This window comes from Lepisosteus oculatus, chromosome 14, assembly GCF_040954835.1.
Source record: "Lepisosteus oculatus isolate fLepOcu1 chromosome 14, fLepOcu1.hap2, whole genome shotgun sequence".
Taxonomy (NCBI): domain Eukaryota; kingdom Metazoa; phylum Chordata; class Actinopteri; order Semionotiformes; family Lepisosteidae; genus Lepisosteus; species Lepisosteus oculatus.
The window spans coordinates 33,239,637-33,257,136 of record NC_090709.1 but is presented as its reverse complement, the minus strand read 5'-3'; the positions used below and the strand labels follow the sequence as shown (position 1 = coordinate 33,257,136).

Here is a 17,500-nt window from a genome sequence, read left to right as displayed (position 1 = left end):
GTTCATACGTGCAGTGCGGCTTGTCCGTCTGTTTATTTGTCAGCTTTGGCGAGACACGGGTGCTTGTGTATTAGCGTGAGCGTTTTTTATTCTGATCAGGAACAGTTTAACAAGTCCGCAAAGGATCGAGGAAAGGTTTATCGCCAGCTGAAAAGAGACACAGCGCTTCGGCTGTGGAGACTTGTTCGGCTGGCGTTCGGAGAGTCGCGTTTTTCAGAATTGTATTGAGATCGTTTTCCACAGAGCTCAGATGTCAAAGCACAGCAGCAGCTCTCCACAGCGATCCTCTATAGCGCCCTTTCTCCCGCAGCTCCGTCCTCATTGGAAGGAAGCAAGAGTGAAAGGCTGAAGTGAAATAGAGCGGGGACGAAGGCAGTGAAGAGAGAGAACGTGGGAAGAAGAGAAAAACGCAAGGGAAATAGAGCAGTGTCGTAAAAGAGGTGACGGAGCTGTCCTCTCAATAAGAAGGGTGCCAGCGAGCCTTGCTCTCGCTTACGGCCACACCCCCTTGAGCACGCCTGATCTCGTCTGATCTCGGAAGCTAAACAGGGATGGGCCTGGTTAGTACTTGGATGGGAGACCGCCTGGGAGTACCAGGTGCTGTAAGCTTTTAAGCGCAGGAGGCGCCCTATCCCCGCTCGCTCGCTCATTCCCCTGTTCACACGTGCAGTGCGGCTTGTCCGTCTGTTTATTTGTCAGCTTTGGCGAGACACGGGTGCTTGTGTATTAGCGTGAGCGTTTTTTATTCTGATCAGGAACAGTTTTACAAGTCCGCAAAGGATCGAGGAAAGGTTTATCGCCAGCTGAAAAGAGACACAGCGCTTCGGCTGTGGAGACTTGTTCGGCTGGCGTTCGGAGAGTCGCGTTTTTCAGAATTGTATTGAGATCGTTTTCCACAGAGCTCAGATGTCAAAGCACAGCAGCAGCTCTCCACAGCGATCCTCTATAGCGCCCTTTCTCCCGCAGCTCCGTCCTCATTGGAAGGAAGCAAGAGTGAAAGGCTGAAGTGAAATAGAGCGGGGACGAAGGCAGTGAAGAGAGAGAACGTGGGAAGAAGAGAAAAACGCAAGGGAAAAAAAGCAGCGTCGTAAAAGAGGTGACGGAGCTGTCCTCTCAATAAGAAGGGTGCCAGCGAGTCTTGCTCTTACTTGCGGCCACACCCCCTTGAGCACGCCTGATCTCGTCTGATCTCGGAAGCTAAACAGGGATGGGCCTGGTTAGTACTTGGATGGGAGACCGCCTGGGAATACCAGGTGCTGTAAGCTTTTAAGCGCAGGAGGCGCCCTATCCCCGCTCGCTCGCTCTCATTCCCCTGTTCACACGTGCAGTGCGGCTTGTCCGTCTCTTTATTTGTCAGCTTTGGCGAGACACGGGTGCTTGTGTATTAGCGTGAGCGTTTTTTATTCTGATCAGGAACAGTTTTACAAGTCCGCAAAGGATCGAGGAAAGGTTTATCGCCAGCTGAAAAGAGACACAGCGCTTCGGCTGTGGAGACTTGTTCGGCTGGCGTTCGGAGAGTCGCGTTTTTCAGAATTGTATTGAGATCGTTTTCCACAGAGCTCAGATGTCAAAGCACAGCAGGAGCTCTCCACAGCGATCCTCTATAGCGCCCTTTCTCCCGCAGCTCCGTCCTCATTGGAAGGAAGCAAGAGTGAAAGGCTGAAGTGAAATAGAGCGGGGACGAAGGCAGTGAAGAGAGAGAACGTGGGAAGAAGAGAAAAACGCAAGGGAAAAAGAGCAGCGTCGTAAAAGAGGTGACGGAGCTGTCCTCTCAATAAGAAGGGTGCCAGCGAGCCTTGCTCTCGCTTACGGCCACACCCCCTTGAGCACGCCTGATCTCGTCTGATCTCGGAAGCTAAACAGGGATGGGCCTGGTTAGTACTTGGATGGGAGACCGCCTGGGAATACCAGGTGCTGTAAGCTTTTAAGCGCAGGAGGCGCCCTATCCCCGCTCGCTGGCTCATTCCCCTGTTCACACGTGCAGTGCGGCTTGTCCGTCTGTTTATTTGTCAGCTTTGGCGAGACACGGGTGCTTGTGTATTAGCGTGAGCGTTTTTTATTCTGATCAGGAACAGTTTAACAAGTCCGCAAATGATCGAGGAAAGGTTTATCGCCAGCTGAAAAGAGACACAGCGCTTCGGCTGTGGAGACTTGTTCGGCTGGCGTTCGGAGAGTCGCGTTTTTCAGAATTGTATTGAGATCGTTTTCCACAGAGCTCAGATGTCAAAGCACAGCAGCAGCTCTCCACAGCGATCCTCTATAGCGCCCTTTCTCCCGCAGCTCCGTCCTCATTGGAAGGAAGCAAGAGTGAAAGGCTGAAGTGAAATAGAGCGGGGACGAAGGCAGTGAAGAGAGAGAACGTGGGAAGAAGAGAAAAACGCAAGGGAAAAAAAGCAGCGTCGTAAAAGAGGTGACGGAGCTGTCCTCTCAATAAGAAGGGTGCCAGCGAGCCTTGATCTCGCTTACGGCCACACCCCCTTGAGCACGCCTGATCTCATCTGATTTCGGAAGCTAAACAGGGATGGGCCTGGTTAGTACTTGGATGGGAGACCGCCTGGGAATACCAGGTGCTGTAAGCTTTTAAGCGCAGGAGGCGCCCTATCCCCGCTCGCTCGCTCATTCCCCTGTTCACACGTGCAGTGCGGCTTGTCCGTCTGTTTATTTGTCAGCTTTGGCGAGACACGGGTGCTTGTGTATTAGCGTGAGCGTTTTTTATTCTGATCAGGAACAGTTTTACAAGTCCGCAACGGATCGAGGAAAGGTTTATCGCCAGCTGAAAAGAGACACAGCGCTTCGGCTGTGGAGACTTGTTCGGCTGGCGTTCGGAGAGTCGCGTTTTTCAGAATTGTATTGAGATCGTTTTCCACAGAGCTCAGATGTCAAAGCACAGCAGCAGCTCTCCACAGCGATCCTCTATAGCGCCCTTTCTCCCGCAGCTCCGTCCTCATTGGAAGGAAGCAAGAGTGAAAGGCTGAAGTGAAATAGAGCGGGGACGAAGGCAGTGAAGAGAGAGAACGTGGGAAGAAGAGAAAAACGCAAGGGAAAAAAAGCAGCGTCGTAAAAGAGGTGACGGAGCTGTCCTCTCAATAAGAAGGGTGCCAGCGAGCCTTGCTTTCGCTTATGGTCACACCCCCTTGAGCACGCCTGATCTCGTCTGATCTCGGAAGCTAAACAGGGATGGGCCTGGTTAGTACTTGGATGGGAGACCCCCTGGGAATACCAGGTGCTGTTAGCTTTTAAGCGCAGGAGGCGCCCTATCCCCGCTCGCTCGCTCATTCCCCTGTTCACACGTGCAGTGCGGCTTGTCCGTCTGTTTATTTGTCAGCTTTGGCGAGACACGGGTGCTTGTGTATTAGCGTGAGCGTTTTTTAATTCTGATCAGGAACAGTTTTACAAGTCCGCAAAGGATCGAGGAAAGGTTTATCGCCAGCTGAAAAGAGACACAGCGCTTCGGCTGTGGAGACTTGTTCGGCTGGCGTTCGGAGAGTCGCGTTTTTCAGAATTGTATTGAGATCGTTTTCCACAGAGCTCAGATGTCAAAGCACAGCAGCAGCTCTCCACAGCGATCCTCTATAGCGCACTTTCTCCCGCAGCTCCGTCCTCATTGGAAGGAAGCAAGAGTGAAAGGCTGAAGTGAAATAGAGCGGGGACGAAGGCAGTGAAGAGAGAGAACGTGGGAAGAAGAGAAAAACGCAAGGGAAAAAGAGCAGCGTCGTAAAAGAGGTGACGGAGCTGTCCTCTCAATAAGAAGGGTGCCAGCGAGTCTTGCTCTTACTTGCGGCCACACCCCCTTGAGCACGCCTGATCTCGTCTGATCTTGGAAGCTAAACAGGGATGGGCCTGGTTAGTACTTGGATGGGAGACCGCCTGGGAATACCAGGTGCTGTAAGCTTTTAAGCGCAGGAGGCGCCCTATCCCCGCTCGCTCGCTCATTCCCCTGTTCACACGTGCAGTGCGGCTTGTCCGTCTGTTTATTTGTCAGCTTTGGCGAGACACGGGTGCTTGTGTATTAGCGTGAGCGTTTTTTATTCTGATCAGGAACAGTTTTACAAGTCCGCAAAGGATCGAGGAAAGGTTTATCGCCAGCTGAAAAGAGACACAGCGCTTCGGCTGTGGAGACTTGTTCGGCTGGCGTTCGGAGAGTCGCGTTTTTCAGAATTGTATTGAGATCGTTTTCCACAGAGCTCAGATGTCAAAGCACAGCAGCAGCTCTCCACAGCGATCCTCTATAGCGCCCTTTCTCCCGCAGCTCCGTCCTCATTGGAAGGAAGCAAGAGTGAAAGGCTGAAGTGAAATAGAGCGGGGACGAAGGCAGTGAAGAGAGAGAACGTGGGAAGAAGAGAAAAACGCAAGGGAAAAAGAGCAGCGTCGTAAAAGAGGTGACGGAGCTGTCCTCTCAATAAGAAGGGTGCCAGCGAGCCTTGCTCTCGCTTACGGCCACACCCCCTTGAGCACGCCTGATCTCGTCTGATCTTGGAAGCTAAACAGGGATGGGCCTGGTTAGTACTTGGATGGGAGACCGCCTGGGAGTACCAGGTGCTGTAAGCTTTTAAGCGCAGGAGGCGCCCTATCCCCGCTCGCTGGCTCATTCCCCTGTTCACACGTGCAGTGCGGCTTGTCCGTCTGTTTATTTGTCAGCTTTGGCGAGACACGGGTGCTTGTGTATTAGCGTGAGCGTTTTTTATTCTGATCAGGAACAGTTTAACAAGTCCGCAAATGATCGAGGAAAGGTTTATCGCCAGCTGAAAAGAGACACAGCGCTTCGGCTGTGGAGACTTGTTCGGCTGGCGTTCGGAGAGTCGCGTTTTTCAGAATTGTATTGAGATCGTTTTCCACAGAGCTCAGATGTCAAAGCACAGCAGCAGCTCTCCACAGCGATCCTCTATAGCGCCCTTTCTCCCGCAGCTCCGTCCTCATTGGAAGGAAGCAAGAGTGAAAGGCTGAAGTGAAATAGAGCGGGGACGAAGGCAGTGAAGAGAGAGAACGTGGGAAGAAGAGAAAAACGCAAGGGAAAAAAAGCAGCGTCGCAAAAGAGGTGACGGAGCTGTCCTCTCAATAAGAAGGGTGCCAGCGAGTCTTGCTCTTGCTTACGGCCACACCCCCTTGAGCACGCCTGATCTCTTCTGATCTCGGAAGCTAAACAGGGATGGGCCTGGTTAGTACTTGGATGGGAGACCGCCTGGGAATACCAGGTGCTGTAAGCTTTTAAGCGCAGGAGGCGCCCTATCCCCGCTCGCTCGCTCATTCCCCTGTTCACACGTGCAGTGCGGCTTGTCCGTCTGTTTATTTGTCAGCTTTGGCGAGACACGGGTGCTTGTGTATTAGCGTGAGCGTTTTTTATTCTGATCATGAACAGTTTAACAAGTCCGCAAAGGATCGAGGAAAGGTTTATCGCCAGCTGAAAAGAGACACAGCGCTTCGGCTGTGGAGACTTGTTCGGCTGGCGTTCGGAGAGTCGCGTTTTTCAGAATTGTATTGAGATCGTTTTCAACAGAGCTCAGATGTCAAAGCACAGCAGCAGCTCTCCACAGCGATCCTCTATAGCGCCCTTTCTCCCGCAGCTCCGTCCTCATTGGAAGGAAGCAAGAGTGAAAGGCTGAAGTGAAATAGAGCGGGGACGAAGGCAGTGAAGAGAGAGAACGTGGGAAGAAGAGAAAAACGCAAGGGAAAAAGAGCAGCGTCGTAAAAGAGGTGACGGAGCTGTCCTCTCAATAAGAAGGGTGCCAGCGAGCCTTGCTCTCGCTTACGGCCACACCCCCTTGAGCACGCCTGATCTCGTCTGATCTTGGAAGCTAAACAGGGATGGGCCTGGTTAGTACTTGGATGGGAGACCGCCTGGGAGTACCAGGTGCTGTAAGCTTTTAAGCGCAGGAGGCGCCCTATCCCCGCTCGCTGGCTCATTCCCCTGTTCACACGTGCAGTGCGGCTTGTCCGTCTGTTTATTTGTCAGCTTTGGCGAGACACGGGTGCTTGTGTATTAGCGTGAGCGTTTTTTATTCTGATCAGGAACAGTTTAACAAGTCCGCAAATGATCGAGGAAAGGTTTATCGCCAGCTGAAAAGAGACACAGCGCTTCGGCTTTGGAGACTTGTTCGGCTGGCGTTCGGAGAGTCGCGTTTTTCAGAATTGTATTGAGATCGTTTTCCACAGAGCTCAGATGTCAAAGCACAGCAGCAGCTCTCCACAGCGATCCTCTATAGCGCCCTTTCTCCCGCAGCTCCGTCCTCATTGGAAGGAAGCAAGAGTGAAAGGCTGAAGTGAAATAGAGCGGGGACGAAGGCAGTGAAGAGAGAGAACGTGGGAAGAAGAGAAAAACGCAAGGGAAAAAAAGCAGCGTCGCAAAAGAGGTGACGGAGCTGTCCTCTCAATAAGAAGGGTGCCAGCGAGTCTTGCTCTTGCTTACGGCCACACCCCCTTGAGCACGCCTGATCTCTTCTGATCTCGGAAGCTAAACAGGGATGGGCCTGGTTAGTACTTGGATGGGAGACCGCCTGGGAATACCAGGTGCTGTAAGCTTTTAAGCGCAGGAGGCGCCCTATCCCCGCACGCTCGCTCAATCCCCTGTTCACACGTGCAGTGCGGCTTGTCCGTCTGTTTATTTGTCAGCTTTGGCGAGACACGGGTGCTTGTGTATTAGCGTGAGCGTTTTTTATTCTGATCAGGAACAGTTTTACAAGTCCGCAAAGGATCGAGGAAAGGTTTATCGCCAGCTGAAAAGAGACACAGCGCTTCAGCTGTGGAGACTTGTTCGGCTGGCGTTCGGAGAGTCGCGTTTTTCAGAATTGTATTGAGATCGTTTTCCACAGAGCTCAGATGTCAAAGCACAGCAGCAGCTCTCCACAGCGATCCTCTATAGCGCCCTTTCTCCCGCAGCTCCGTCCTCATTGGAAGGAAGCAAGAGTGAAAGGCTGAAGTGAAATAGAGCGGGGACGAAGGCAGTGAAGAGAGAGAACGTGGGAAGAAGAGAAAAACGCAAGGGAAAAAAGCAGCGTCGTAAAAGAGGTGACGGAGCTGTCTTCTCAATAAGAAGGGTGCCAGCGAGCCTTGCTCTCGCTTACGGCCACACCTCCTTGAGCACGCCTGATCTCGTCTGATCTCGGAAGCTAAACAGAGATGGGCCTGGTTAGTACTTGGATGGGAGACCGCCTGGGAATACCAGGTGCTGTAAGCTTTTAAGCGCAGGAGGCGCACTATCCCCGCTCGCTCGCTCATTCCCCTGTTCACACGTGCAGTGCGGCTTGTCCGTCTGTTTATTTGTCAGCTTTGGCGAGACACGGGTGCTTGTGTATTAGCGTGAGCTTTTTTTATTCTGATCAGGAACAGTTTTACAAGTCCGCAAAGGATCGAGGAAAGGTTTATCGCCAGCTGAAAAGAGACACAGCGCTTCGGCTGTGGAGACTTGTTCGGCTGGCGTTCGGAGAGTCGCGTTTTTCAGAATTGTATTGAGATCGTTTTCCACAGAGCTCAGATGTCAAAGCACAGCAGCAGCTCTCCACAGCGATTTTCTATAGCGCCCTTTCTCCCGCAGCTCCGTCCTCATTGGAAGGAAGCAAGAGTGAAAGGCTGAAGTGAAATAGAGCGGGGACGAAGGCAGTGAAGAGAGAGAACGTGGGAAGAAGAGAAAAACGCAAGGGAAAAAAAGCAGCGTCGTAAAAGAGGTGACGGAGCTGTCCTCTCAATAAGAAGGGTGCCAGCGAGCCTTGCTCTCGCTTACGGCCACACCCCCTTGAGCACGCCTGATCTCGTCTGATCTCGGAAGCTAAACAGGGATGGGCCTGGTTAGTACTTGGATGGGAGACCGCCTGGGAATACCAGGTGCTGTAAGCTTTTAAGCGCAGGAGGCGCCCTATCCCCGCTCGCTGGCTCATTCCCCTGTTCACACGTGCAGTGCGGCTTGTCCGTCTGTTTATTTGTCAGCTTTGGCGAGACACGGGTGCTTGTGTATTAGCGTGAGCGTTTTTTATTCTGATCAGGAACAGTTTAACAAGTCCGCAAATGATCGAGGAAAGGTTTATCGCCAGCTGAAAAGAGACACAGCGCTTCGGCTGTGGAGACTTGTTCGGCTGGCGTTCGGAGAGTCGCGTTTTTCAGAATTGTATTGAGATCGTTTTCCACAGAGCTCAGATGTCAAAGCACAGCAGCAGCTCTCCACAGCGATCCTCTATAGCGCCCTTTCTCCCGCAGCTCCGTCCTCATTGGAAGGAAGCAAGAGTGAAAGGCTGAAGTGAAATAGAGCGGGGACGAAGGCAGTGAAGAGAGAGAACGTGGGAAGAAGAGAAAAACGCAAGGGAAAAAAAGCAGCGTCGTAAAAGAGGTGACGGAGCTGTCCTCTCAATAAGAAGGGTGCCAGCGAGCCTTGATCTCGCTTACGGCCACACCCCCTTGAGCACGCCTGATCTCATCTGATTTCGGAAGCTAAACAGGGATGGGCCTGGTTAGTACTTGGATGGGAGACCGCCTGGGAATACCAGGTGCTGTAAGCTTTTAAGCGCAGGAGGCGCCCTATCCCCGCTCGCTCGCTCATTCCCCTGTTCACACGTGCAGTGCGGCTTGTCCGTCTGTTTATTTGTCAGCTTTGGCGAGACACGGGTGCTTGTGTATTAGCGTGAGCGTTTTTTATTCTGATCAGGAACAGTTTTACAAGTCCGCAACGGATCGAGGAAAGGTTTATCGCCAGCTGAAAAGAGACACAGCGCTTCGGCTGTGGAGACTTGTTCGGCTGGCGTTCGGAGAGTCGCGTTTTTCAGAATTGTATTGAGATCGTTTTCCACAGAGCTCAGATGTCAAAGCACAGCAGCAGCTCTCCACAGCGATCCTCTATAGCGCCCTTTCTCCCGCAGCTCCGTCCTCATTGGAAGGAAGCAAGAGTGAAAGGCTGAAGTGAAATAGAGCGGGGACGAAGGCAGTGAAGAGAGAGAACGTGGGAAGAAGAGAAAAACGCAAGGGAAAAAAAGCAGCGTCGTAAAAGAGGTGACGGAGCTGTCCTCTCAATAAGAAGGGTGCCAGCGAGCCTTGCTTTCGCTTATGGTCACACCCCCTTGAGCACGCCTGATCTCGTCTGATCTCGGAAGCTAAACAGGGATGGGCCTGGTTAGTACTTGGATGGGAGACCCCCTGGGAATACCAGGTGCTGTTAGCTTTTAAGCGCAGGAGGCGCCCTATCCCCGCTCGCTCGCTCATTCCCCTGTTCACACGTGCAGTGCGGCTTGTCCGTCTGTTTATTTGTCAGCTTTGGCGAGACACGGGTGCTTGTGTATTAGCGTGAGCGTTTTTTAATTCTGATCAGGAACAGTTTTACAAGTCCGCAAAGGATCGAGGAAAGGTTTATCGCCAGCTGAAAAGAGACACAGCGCTTCGGCTGTGGAGACTTGTTCGGCTGGCGTTCGGAGAGTCGCGTTTTTCAGAATTGTATTGAGATCGTTTTCCACAGAGCTCAGATGTCAAAGCACAGCAGCAGCTCTCCACAGCGATCCTCTACAGCGCCCTTTCTCCCGCAGCTCCGTCCTCATTGGAAGGAAGCAAGAGTGAAAGGCTGAAGTGAAATAGAGCGGGGACGAAGGCAGTGAAGAGAGAGAACGTGGGAAGAAGAGAAAAACGCAAGGGAAAAAGAGCAGCGTCGTAAAAGAGGTGACGGAGCTGTCCTCTCAATAAGAAGGGTGCCAGCGAGTCTTGCTCTTACTTGCGGCCACACCCCCTTGAGCACGCCTGATCTCGTCTGATCTTGGAAGCTAAACAGGGATGGGCCTGGTTAGTACTTGGATGGGAGACCGCCTGGGAATACCAGGTGCTGTAAGCTTTTAAGCGCAGGAGGCGCCCTATCCCCGCTCGCTCGCTCATTCCCCTGTTCACACGTGCAGTGCGGCTTGTCCGTCTGTTTATTTGTCAGCTTTGGCGAGACACGGGTGCTTGTGTATTAGCGTGAGCGTTTTTTATTCTGATCAGGAACAGTTTTACAAGTCCGCAAAGGATCGAGGAAAGGTTTATCGCCAGCTGAAAAGAGACACAGCGCTTCGGCTGTGGAGACTTGTTCGGCTGGCGTTCGGAGAGTCGCGTTTTTCAGAATTGTATTGAGATCGTTTTCCACAGAGCTCAGATGTCAAAGCACAGCAGCAGCTCTCCACAGCGATCCTCTATAGCGCCCTTTCTCCCGCAGCTCCGTCCTCATTGGAAGGAAGCAAGAGTGAAAGGCTGAAGTGAAATAGAGCGGGGACGAAGGCAGTGAAGAGAGAGAACGTGGGAAGAAGAGAAAAACGCAAGGGAAAAAGAGCAGCGTCGTAAAAGAGGTGACGGAGCTGTCCTCTCAATAAGAAGGGTGCCAGCGAGCCTTGCTCTCGCTTACGGCCACACCCCCTTGAGCACGCCTGATCTCGTCTGATCTTGGAAGCTAAACAGGGATGGGCCTGGTTAGTACTTGGATGGGAGACCGCCTGGGAGTACCAGGTGCTGTAAGCTTTTAAGCGCAGGAGGCGCCCTATCCCCGCTCGCTGGCTCATTCCCCTGTTCACACGTGCAGTGCGGCTTGTCCGTCTGTTTATTTGTCAGCTTTGGCGAGACACGGGTGCTTGTGTATTAGCGTGAGCGTTTTTTATTCTGATCAGGAACAGTTTAACAAGTCCGCAAATGATCGAGGAAAGGTTTATCGCCAGCTGAAAAGAGACACAGCGCTTCGGCTGTGGAGACTTGTTCGGCTGGCGTTCGGAGAGTCGCGTTTTTCAGAATTGTATTGAGATCGTTTTCCACAGAGCTCAGATGTCAAAGCACAGCAGCAGCTCTCCACAGCGATCCTCTATAGCGCCCTTTCTCCCGCAGCTCCGTCCTCATTGGAAGGAAGCAAGAGTGAAAGGCTGAAGTGAAATAGAGCGGGGACGAAGGCAGTGAAGAGAGAGAACGTGGGAAGAAGAGAAAAACGCAAGGGAAAAAAAGCAGCGTCGCAAAAGAGGTGACGGAGCTGTCCTCTCAATAAGAAGGGTGCCAGCGAGTCTTGCTCTTGCTTACGGCCACACCCCCTTGAGCACGCCTGATCTCTTCTGATCTCGGAAGCTAAACAGGGATGGGCCTGGTTAGTACTTGGATGGGAGACCGCCTGGGAATACCAGGTGCTGTAAGCTTTTAAGCGCAGGAGGCGCCCTATCCCCGCACGCTCGCTCAATCCCCTGTTCACACGTGCAGTGCGGCTTGTCCGTCTGTTTATTTGTCAGCTTTGGCGAGACACGGGTGCTTGTGTATTAGCGTGAGCGTTTTTTATTCTGATCAGGAACAGTTTTACAAGTCCGCAAAGGATCGAGGAAAGGTTTATCGCCAGCTGAAAAGAGACACAGCGCTTCAGCTGTGGAGACTTGTTCGGCTGGCGTTCGGAGAGTCGCGTTTTTCAGAATTGTATTGAGATCGTTTTCCACAGAGCTCAGATGTCAAAGCACAGCAGCAGCTCTCCACAGCGATCCTCTATAGCGCCCTTTCTCCCGCAGCTCCGTCCTCATTGGAAGGAAGCAAGAGTGAAAGGCTGAAGTGAAATAGAGCGGGGACGAAGGCAGTGAAGAGAGAGAACGTGGGAAGAAGAGAAAAACGCAAGGGAAAAAAGCAGCGTCGTAAAAGAGGTGACGGAGCTGTCTTCTCAATAAGAAGGGTGCCAGCGAGCCTTGCTCTCGCTTACGGCCACACCTCCTTGAGCACGCCTGATCTCGTCTGATCTCGGAAGCTAAACAGAGATGGGCCTGGTTAGTACTTGGATGGGAGACCGCCTGGGAATACCAGGTGCTGTAAGCTTTTAAGCGCAGGAGGCGCACTATCCCCGCTCGCTCGCTCATTCCCCTGTTCACACGTGCAGTGCGGCTTGTCCGTCTGTTTATTTGTCAGCTTTGGCGAGACACGGGTGCTTGTGTATTAGCGTGAGCTTTTTTTATTCTGATCAGGAACAGTTTTACAAGTCCGCAAAGGATCGAGGAAAGGTTTATCGCCAGCTGAAAAGAGACACAGCGCTTCGGCTGTGGAGACTTGTTCGGCTGGCGTTCGGAGAGTCGCGTTTTTCAGAATTGTATTGAGATCGTTTTCCACAGAGCTCAGATGTCAAAGCACAGCAGCAGCTCTCCACAGCGATTTTCTATAGCGCCCTTTCTCCCGCAGCTCCGTCCTCATTGGAAGGAAGCAAGAGTGAAAGGCTGAAGTGAAATAGAGCGGGGACGAAGGCAGTGAAGAGAGAGAACGTGGGAAGAAGAGAAAAACGCAAGGGAAAAAAAGCAGCGTCGTAAAAGAGGTGACGGAGCTGTCCTCTCAATAAGAAGGGTGCCAGCGAGCCTTGCTCTTGCTTACGGCCACACCCCCTTGAGCACGCCTGATCTCGTCTGATCTCGGAAGCTAAACAGGGATGGGCCTGGTTAGTACTTGGATGGGAGACCGCCTGGGAATACCAGGTGCTGTAAGCTTTTAAGCGCAGGAGGCGCCCTATCCCCGCTCGCTCGCTCACTCCCCTGTTCACACGAGCAGTGCGGCTTGTCCGTCTGTTTATTTGTCAGCTTTGGCGAGACACGGGTGCTTGTGTATTAGCGTGAGCGTTTTTTATTCTGATCAGGAACAGTTTAACAAGTCCGCAAAGGATCGAGGAAAGGTTTATCGATAGCTGAAAAGAGACACAGCGCTTCGGCTGTGGAGACTTGTTCGGCTGGCGTTCGGAGAGTCGCGTTTTTCAGAATTGTATTGAGATCGTTTTCCACAGAGCTCAGATGTCAAAGCACAGCAGCAGCTCTCCACAGCGATCCTCTATAGCGCCCTTTCTCCCGCAGCTCCGTCCTCATTGGAAGGAAGCAAGAGTGAAAGGCTGAAGTGAAATAGAGCGGGGACGAAGGCAGTGAAGAGAGAGAACGTGGGAAGAAGAGAAAAACGCAAGGGAAAAAAAGCAGCATCGTAAAAGAGGTGACGGAGCTGTCCTCTCAATAAGAAGGGTGCCAGCGAGCCTTGCTCTCGCTTACGGCCACACCCCCTTGAGCACGCCTGATTTCGTCTGATCTAGGAAGCTAAACAGGAATGGGCCTGGTTAGTACTTGGATGGGAGACCGCCTGGGAATACCAGATGCTGTAAGCTTTTAAGCGCAGCAGGCACCCTATCCCCGCTCGCTCGCTCGCTCATTCCCCTGTTCACACGTGCAGTGCGGCTTGTCCGTCTGTTTATTTGTCAGCTTTGGCGAGACACGGGTGCTTGTGTATTAGCGTGAGCGTTTTTTATTCTGATCAGGAACAGTTTTACAAGTCCGCAAAGGATCGAGGAAAGGTTTATCGCCAGCTGAAAAGAGACACAGCGCTTCGGCTGTGGAGACTTGTTCGGCTGGCGTTCGGAGAGTCGCGTTTTTCAGAATTGTATTGAGATCGTTTTCCACAGAGCTCAGATGTCAAAGCACAGCAGCAGCTCTCCACAGCGATCCTCTATAGCGCCCTTTCTCCCGCAGCTCCGTCCTCATTGGAAGGAAGCAAGAGTGAAAGGCTGAAGTGAAATAGAGCGGGGACGAAGGCAGTGAAGAGAGAGAACGTGGGAAGAAGAGAAAAACGCAAGGGAAAAAAAGCAGCGTCGTAAAAGAGGTGACGGAGCTGTCCTCTCAATAAGAAGGGTGCCAGCGAGCCTTGCTCTTGCTTACGGCCACACCCCCTTGACCACGCCTGATCTCGTCTGATCTCGGAAGCTAAACAGGGATGGGCCTGGTCAGTACTTGGATGGGAGACCGCCTGGGAATACCAGGTGCTGTAAGCTTTTAAGCGCAGGAGGCGCCCTATCCCCGCTCGCTCGCTCATTCCCCTGTTCACACGTGCAGTGCGGCTTGTCCGTCTGTTTATTTGTCAGCTTTGGCGAGACACGGGTGCTTGTGTATTAGCGTGAGCGTTTTTTATTCTGATCAGGAACAGTTTAACAAGTCCGCAAAGAATCGAAGAAAGGTTTATCGCCAGCTGAAAAGAGACACAGCGCTTCGGCTGTGGAGACTTGTTCGGCTGGCGTTCGGAGAGTCGCGTTTTTCAGAATTGTATTGAGATCGTTTTCCACAGAGCTCAGATGTCAAAGCACAGCAGCAGCTCTCCACAGCGATCCTCTATAGCGCCCTTTCTCCCGCAGCTCCGTCCTCATTGGAAGGAAGCAAGAGTGAAAGGCTGAAGTGAAATAGAGCAGGGACGAAGGCAGTGAAGAGAGAGAACGTGGGAAGAAGAGAAAAACGCAAGGGAAAAAAAGCAGCGTCGAAAAAGAGGTGACGGAGCTGTCCTCTCAATAAGAAGGGTGCCAGCGAACCTTGCTCTCGCTTACGGCCACACCCCCTTGAGCACGCCTGATCTCTTCTGATCTCGGAAGCTAAACAGGGATGGGCCTGGTTAGTACTTGGATGGGAGACCGCCTGGGAATACCAGGTGCTGTAAGCTTTTAAGCGCAGGAGGCGCCCTATCCCCGCTCGCTCGCTCATTCCCCTGTTCACACGTGCAGTGCAGCTTGTCCGTCTCTTTATTTGTCAGCTTTGGCGAGACACGGGTGCTTGTGTATTAGTGTGAGCGTTTTTTATTCTGATCAGGAACAGTTTTACAAGTCCGCAAAGGATCGAGGAAAGGTTTATCGCCAGCTGAAAAGAGACACAGCGCTTCGGCTGTGGAGACTTGTTCGGCTGGCGTTCGGAGAGTCGCGTTTTTCAGAATTGTATTGAGATCGTTTTCCACAGAGCTCAGATGTCAAAGCACAGCAGCAGCTCTCCACAGCAATCCTCTATAGCGCCCTTTCTCCCGCAGCTCCGTCCTCATTGGAAGGAAGCAAGAGTGAAAGGCTGAAGTGAAATAGAGCGGGGATGAAGGCAGTGAAGAGAGAGAACGTGGGAAGAAGAGAAAAACGCAAGGGAAAAAAAGCAGCGTCGTAAAAGAGGTGACGGAGATGTCCTCTCAATAAGAAGGGTGCCAGCGAGCCTTGCTCTCGCTTACGGCCACACCCCCTTGAGCACGCCTGATCTCGTCTGATCTCGGAAGCTAAACAGGGATGGGCCTGGTTAGTACTTGGATGGGAGACCGCCTGGGAATACCAGGTGCTGTAAGCTTTTAAGCGCAGGAGGCGCCCTATCCCCGCTCGCTCGCTCATTCCCCTGTTCACACGTGCAGTGCGGCTTGTCCGTCTGTTTATTTGTCAGCTTTGGCGAGACACGGGTGCTTGTGTATTAGCGTGAGCGTTTTTTATTCTGATCAGGAACAGTTTAACAAGTCCGCAAAGGATCGAGGAAAGGTTTATCGCCAGCTGAAAAGAGACACAGCGCTTCGGCTGTGGAGACTTGTTCGGCTGGCGTTCGGAGAGTCGCGTTTTTCAGAATTGTATTGAGATCGTTTTCCACAGAGCTCAGATGTCAAAGCACAGCAGCAGCTCTCCACAGCGATCCTCTATAGCGCCCTTTCTCCCGCAGCTCCGTCCTCATTGGAAGGAAGCAAGAGTGAAAGGCTGAAGTGAAATAGAGCGGTGACGAAGGCAGTGAAGAGAGAGAACGTGGGAAGAAGAGAAAAACGCAAGGGAAAAAAAGCAGCGTCGTAAAAGAGGTGACGGAGCTGTCCTCTCAATAAGAAGGGTGCCAGCGAGTCTTGCTCTCGCTTACGGCCACACCCCCTTGAGCACGCCTGATCTCGTCTGATCTCGGAAGCTAAACAGGGATGGGCCTGGTTAGTACTTGGATGGGAGACCGCCCGGGAATACCAGGTGCTGTAAGCGTTTAAGCGCAGGAGGCGCCCTATCCCCGCTCGCTCATTCCCCTGTTCACACGTGCAGTGTGGCTTGTCCGTCTGTTTATTTGTCAGCTTTGGCGAGACACGGGTGCTTGTGTATTAGCGTGAGCGTTTTTTATTCTGATCAGGAACAGTTTTACAAGTCCGCAAAGGATCGAGGAAAGGTTTATCGCCAGCTGAAAAGAGACACAGAGCATCAGCTGTGGAGACTTGTTCGGCTGGCGTTCGGAGAGTCGCGTTTTTCAGAATTGTATTGAGATCGTTTTCCACAGAGCTCAGATGTCAAAGCACAGCAGCAGCTCTCCACAGCGATCCTCTATAGCGCCCTTTCTCCCGCAGCTCCGTCCTCATTGGAAGGAAGCAAGAGTGAAAGTCTGAAGTGAAATAGAGCGGGGACGAAGGCAGTGAAGAGAGAGAACGTGGGAAGAAGAGAAAAACGCAAGGGAAAAAAAGCAGCGTCGTAAAATAGGTGACGGAGCTGTCCTCTCAATAAGAAGGGTGCCAGCGAGCCTTGCTCTCGCTTACGGCCACACCCCCTTGAGCACGCCTGATCTCGTCTGATCTCGGAAGCTAAACAGGGATGGGCCTGGTTAGTACTTGGATGGGAGACCGCCTGGGAATACCAGGTGCTGTAAGCTTTTAAGCGCAGGAGGCGCCCTATCCCCGCTCGCTCGCTCATTCCCCTGTTCACACGTGCAGTGTGGCTTGTCCGTCTGTTTATTTGTCAGCTTTGGCGAGACACGGGTGCTTGTGTATTAGCGTGAGTGTTTTTTATTCTGATCAGGAACAGTTTAACAAGTCCGCAAAGAATCGAGGAAAGGTTTATCGCCAGCTGAAAAGAGACACAGCGCATCGGCTGTGGAGACTTGTTCGGCTGGCGTTCGGAGAGTCGCGTTTTTCAGAATTGTATTGAGATCGTTTTCCACAGAGCTCAGATGTCAAAGCACAGCAGCAGCTCTCCACAGCGATCCTCTATAGCGCCCTTTCTCCCGCAGCTCCGTCCTCATTGGAAGGAAGCAAGAGTGAAAGGCTGAAGTGAAATAGAGCGGGGACGAAGGCAGTGAAGAGAGAGAACGTGGGAAGAAGAGAAAAACGCAAGGGAAAAAGAGCAGCGTCATAAAAGAGGTGACGGAGCTGTCCTCTCAATAAGAAGGGTGCCAGCGAGCCTTGCTCTAGCTTACGGCCACACCCCCTTGAGCACGCCTGATCTCGTCTGATCTCGGAAGCTAAACAGGGATGGGCCTGGTTAGTACTTGGATGGGAGACCGCCTGGGAATACCAGGTGCTGTTAGCTTTTAAGCGCAGGAGGCGCCCTATCCCCGCTCGCTCGCTCATTCCCCTGTTCACACGTGCAGTGCGGCTTGTCTGTCTGTTTATTTGTCAGCTTTGGCGAGACACGGGTGCTTGTGTATTAGCGTGAGCGTTTTTTATTCTGATCAGGAACAGTTTTACAAGTCCGCAAAGGATCGAAGAAAGGTTTATCGCCAGCTGAAAAGAGACACAGCGCTTCGGCTGTGGAGACTTGTTCGGCTGGCGTTCGGAGAGTCGCGTTTTTCAGAATTGTATTGAGATCGTTTTCCACAGAGCTCAGATGTCAAAGCACAGCAGGAGCTCTCCACAGCGATCCTCTATAGCGCCCTTTCTCCCGCAGCTCCGTCCTCATTGGAAGGAAGCAAGAGTGAAAGGCTGAAGTGAAATAGAGCGGGGACGAAGGCAGTGAAGAGAGAGAACGTGGGAAGAAGAGAAAAACGCAAGGGAAAAAGAGCAGCGTCGTAAAAGAGGT

At 52.3% G+C, this 17,500-nt stretch overlaps 23 non-coding genes and 3 pseudogenes across 23 annotated transcripts; all 26 read left to right on the top strand.

Moving 5' to 3' along the window:
- The first annotated feature begins 490 nt into the window (after positions 1 to 490).
- On the top strand, positions 491 to 609 carry LOC138245054 (5S ribosomal RNA). Its single transcript, XR_011193670.1, has one exon. It is a non-coding gene; the product is annotated as a 5S ribosomal RNA (ribosomal RNA).
- Positions 610 to 1,146: 537 nt separating this feature from the next.
- On the top strand, positions 1,147 to 1,265 carry LOC138217095 (5S ribosomal RNA). Its single transcript, XR_011180808.1, has one exon. It is a non-coding gene; the product is annotated as a 5S ribosomal RNA (ribosomal RNA).
- A 539-nt stretch (positions 1,266 to 1,804) lies between these two features.
- On the top strand, positions 1,805 to 1,923 carry LOC138244647 (5S ribosomal RNA). Its single transcript, XR_011193262.1, has one exon. It is a non-coding gene; the product is annotated as a 5S ribosomal RNA (ribosomal RNA).
- A 537-nt stretch (positions 1,924 to 2,460) lies between these two features.
- On the top strand, positions 2,461 to 2,579 carry LOC138216134 (5S ribosomal RNA). The gene has a single exon (XR_011179846.1). It is a non-coding gene; the product is annotated as a 5S ribosomal RNA (ribosomal RNA).
- Positions 2,580 to 3,116: 537 nt separating this feature from the next.
- On the top strand, positions 3,117 to 3,235 carry LOC138217513 (5S ribosomal RNA). The gene has a single exon (XR_011181225.1). It is a non-coding gene; the product is annotated as a 5S ribosomal RNA (ribosomal RNA).
- Positions 3,236 to 3,773: 538 nt separating this feature from the next.
- Positions 3,774 to 3,892, top strand: LOC138218051 (5S ribosomal RNA; annotated as a pseudogene).
- A 537-nt stretch (positions 3,893 to 4,429) lies between these two features.
- LOC138217236 (5S ribosomal RNA) lies at positions 4,430 to 4,548 on the top strand. The gene has a single exon (XR_011180948.1). It is a non-coding gene; the product is annotated as a 5S ribosomal RNA (ribosomal RNA).
- Positions 4,549 to 5,085: 537 nt separating this feature from the next.
- On the top strand, positions 5,086 to 5,204 carry LOC138245378 (5S ribosomal RNA). Its single transcript, XR_011193988.1, has one exon. It is a non-coding gene; the product is annotated as a 5S ribosomal RNA (ribosomal RNA).
- Positions 5,205 to 5,741: 537 nt separating this feature from the next.
- Positions 5,742 to 5,860, top strand: LOC138217235 (5S ribosomal RNA). Its single transcript, XR_011180947.1, has one exon. It is a non-coding gene; the product is annotated as a 5S ribosomal RNA (ribosomal RNA).
- A 537-nt stretch (positions 5,861 to 6,397) lies between these two features.
- Positions 6,398 to 6,516, top strand: LOC138245377 (5S ribosomal RNA). The gene has a single exon (XR_011193987.1). It is a non-coding gene; the product is annotated as a 5S ribosomal RNA (ribosomal RNA).
- A 536-nt stretch (positions 6,517 to 7,052) lies between these two features.
- Positions 7,053 to 7,171, top strand: LOC138216357 (5S ribosomal RNA). Its single transcript, XR_011180069.1, has one exon. It is a non-coding gene; the product is annotated as a 5S ribosomal RNA (ribosomal RNA).
- Positions 7,172 to 7,708: 537 nt separating this feature from the next.
- Positions 7,709 to 7,827, top strand: LOC138244646 (5S ribosomal RNA). Its single transcript, XR_011193261.1, has one exon. It is a non-coding gene; the product is annotated as a 5S ribosomal RNA (ribosomal RNA).
- Positions 7,828 to 8,364: 537 nt separating this feature from the next.
- On the top strand, positions 8,365 to 8,483 carry LOC138216133 (5S ribosomal RNA). Its single transcript, XR_011179845.1, has one exon. It is a non-coding gene; the product is annotated as a 5S ribosomal RNA (ribosomal RNA).
- A 537-nt stretch (positions 8,484 to 9,020) lies between these two features.
- LOC138217512 (5S ribosomal RNA) lies at positions 9,021 to 9,139 on the top strand. The gene has a single exon (XR_011181224.1). It is a non-coding gene; the product is annotated as a 5S ribosomal RNA (ribosomal RNA).
- A 538-nt stretch (positions 9,140 to 9,677) lies between these two features.
- Positions 9,678 to 9,796, top strand: LOC138218050 (5S ribosomal RNA; annotated as a pseudogene).
- Positions 9,797 to 10,333: 537 nt separating this feature from the next.
- On the top strand, positions 10,334 to 10,452 carry LOC138217234 (5S ribosomal RNA). Its single transcript, XR_011180946.1, has one exon. It is a non-coding gene; the product is annotated as a 5S ribosomal RNA (ribosomal RNA).
- Positions 10,453 to 10,989: 537 nt separating this feature from the next.
- On the top strand, positions 10,990 to 11,108 carry LOC138245376 (5S ribosomal RNA). Its single transcript, XR_011193986.1, has one exon. It is a non-coding gene; the product is annotated as a 5S ribosomal RNA (ribosomal RNA).
- Positions 11,109 to 11,644: 536 nt separating this feature from the next.
- On the top strand, positions 11,645 to 11,763 carry LOC138216356 (5S ribosomal RNA). The gene has a single exon (XR_011180068.1). It is a non-coding gene; the product is annotated as a 5S ribosomal RNA (ribosomal RNA).
- A 537-nt stretch (positions 11,764 to 12,300) lies between these two features.
- LOC138244645 (5S ribosomal RNA) lies at positions 12,301 to 12,419 on the top strand. Its single transcript, XR_011193260.1, has one exon. It is a non-coding gene; the product is annotated as a 5S ribosomal RNA (ribosomal RNA).
- Positions 12,420 to 12,956: 537 nt separating this feature from the next.
- LOC138219004 (5S ribosomal RNA) lies at positions 12,957 to 13,075 on the top strand (annotated as a pseudogene).
- Positions 13,076 to 13,616: 541 nt separating this feature from the next.
- Positions 13,617 to 13,735, top strand: LOC138245362 (5S ribosomal RNA). The gene has a single exon (XR_011193972.1). It is a non-coding gene; the product is annotated as a 5S ribosomal RNA (ribosomal RNA).
- A 537-nt stretch (positions 13,736 to 14,272) lies between these two features.
- On the top strand, positions 14,273 to 14,391 carry LOC138245375 (5S ribosomal RNA). The gene has a single exon (XR_011193985.1). It is a non-coding gene; the product is annotated as a 5S ribosomal RNA (ribosomal RNA).
- A 537-nt stretch (positions 14,392 to 14,928) lies between these two features.
- LOC138244644 (5S ribosomal RNA) lies at positions 14,929 to 15,047 on the top strand. Its single transcript, XR_011193259.1, has one exon. It is a non-coding gene; the product is annotated as a 5S ribosomal RNA (ribosomal RNA).
- A 537-nt stretch (positions 15,048 to 15,584) lies between these two features.
- On the top strand, positions 15,585 to 15,703 carry LOC138216330 (5S ribosomal RNA). Its single transcript, XR_011180041.1, has one exon. It is a non-coding gene; the product is annotated as a 5S ribosomal RNA (ribosomal RNA).
- A 533-nt stretch (positions 15,704 to 16,236) lies between these two features.
- Positions 16,237 to 16,355, top strand: LOC138244643 (5S ribosomal RNA). The gene has a single exon (XR_011193258.1). It is a non-coding gene; the product is annotated as a 5S ribosomal RNA (ribosomal RNA).
- Positions 16,356 to 16,892: 537 nt separating this feature from the next.
- LOC138216355 (5S ribosomal RNA) lies at positions 16,893 to 17,011 on the top strand. Its single transcript, XR_011180067.1, has one exon. It is a non-coding gene; the product is annotated as a 5S ribosomal RNA (ribosomal RNA).
- Positions 17,012 to 17,500: the final 489 nt, after the last annotated feature.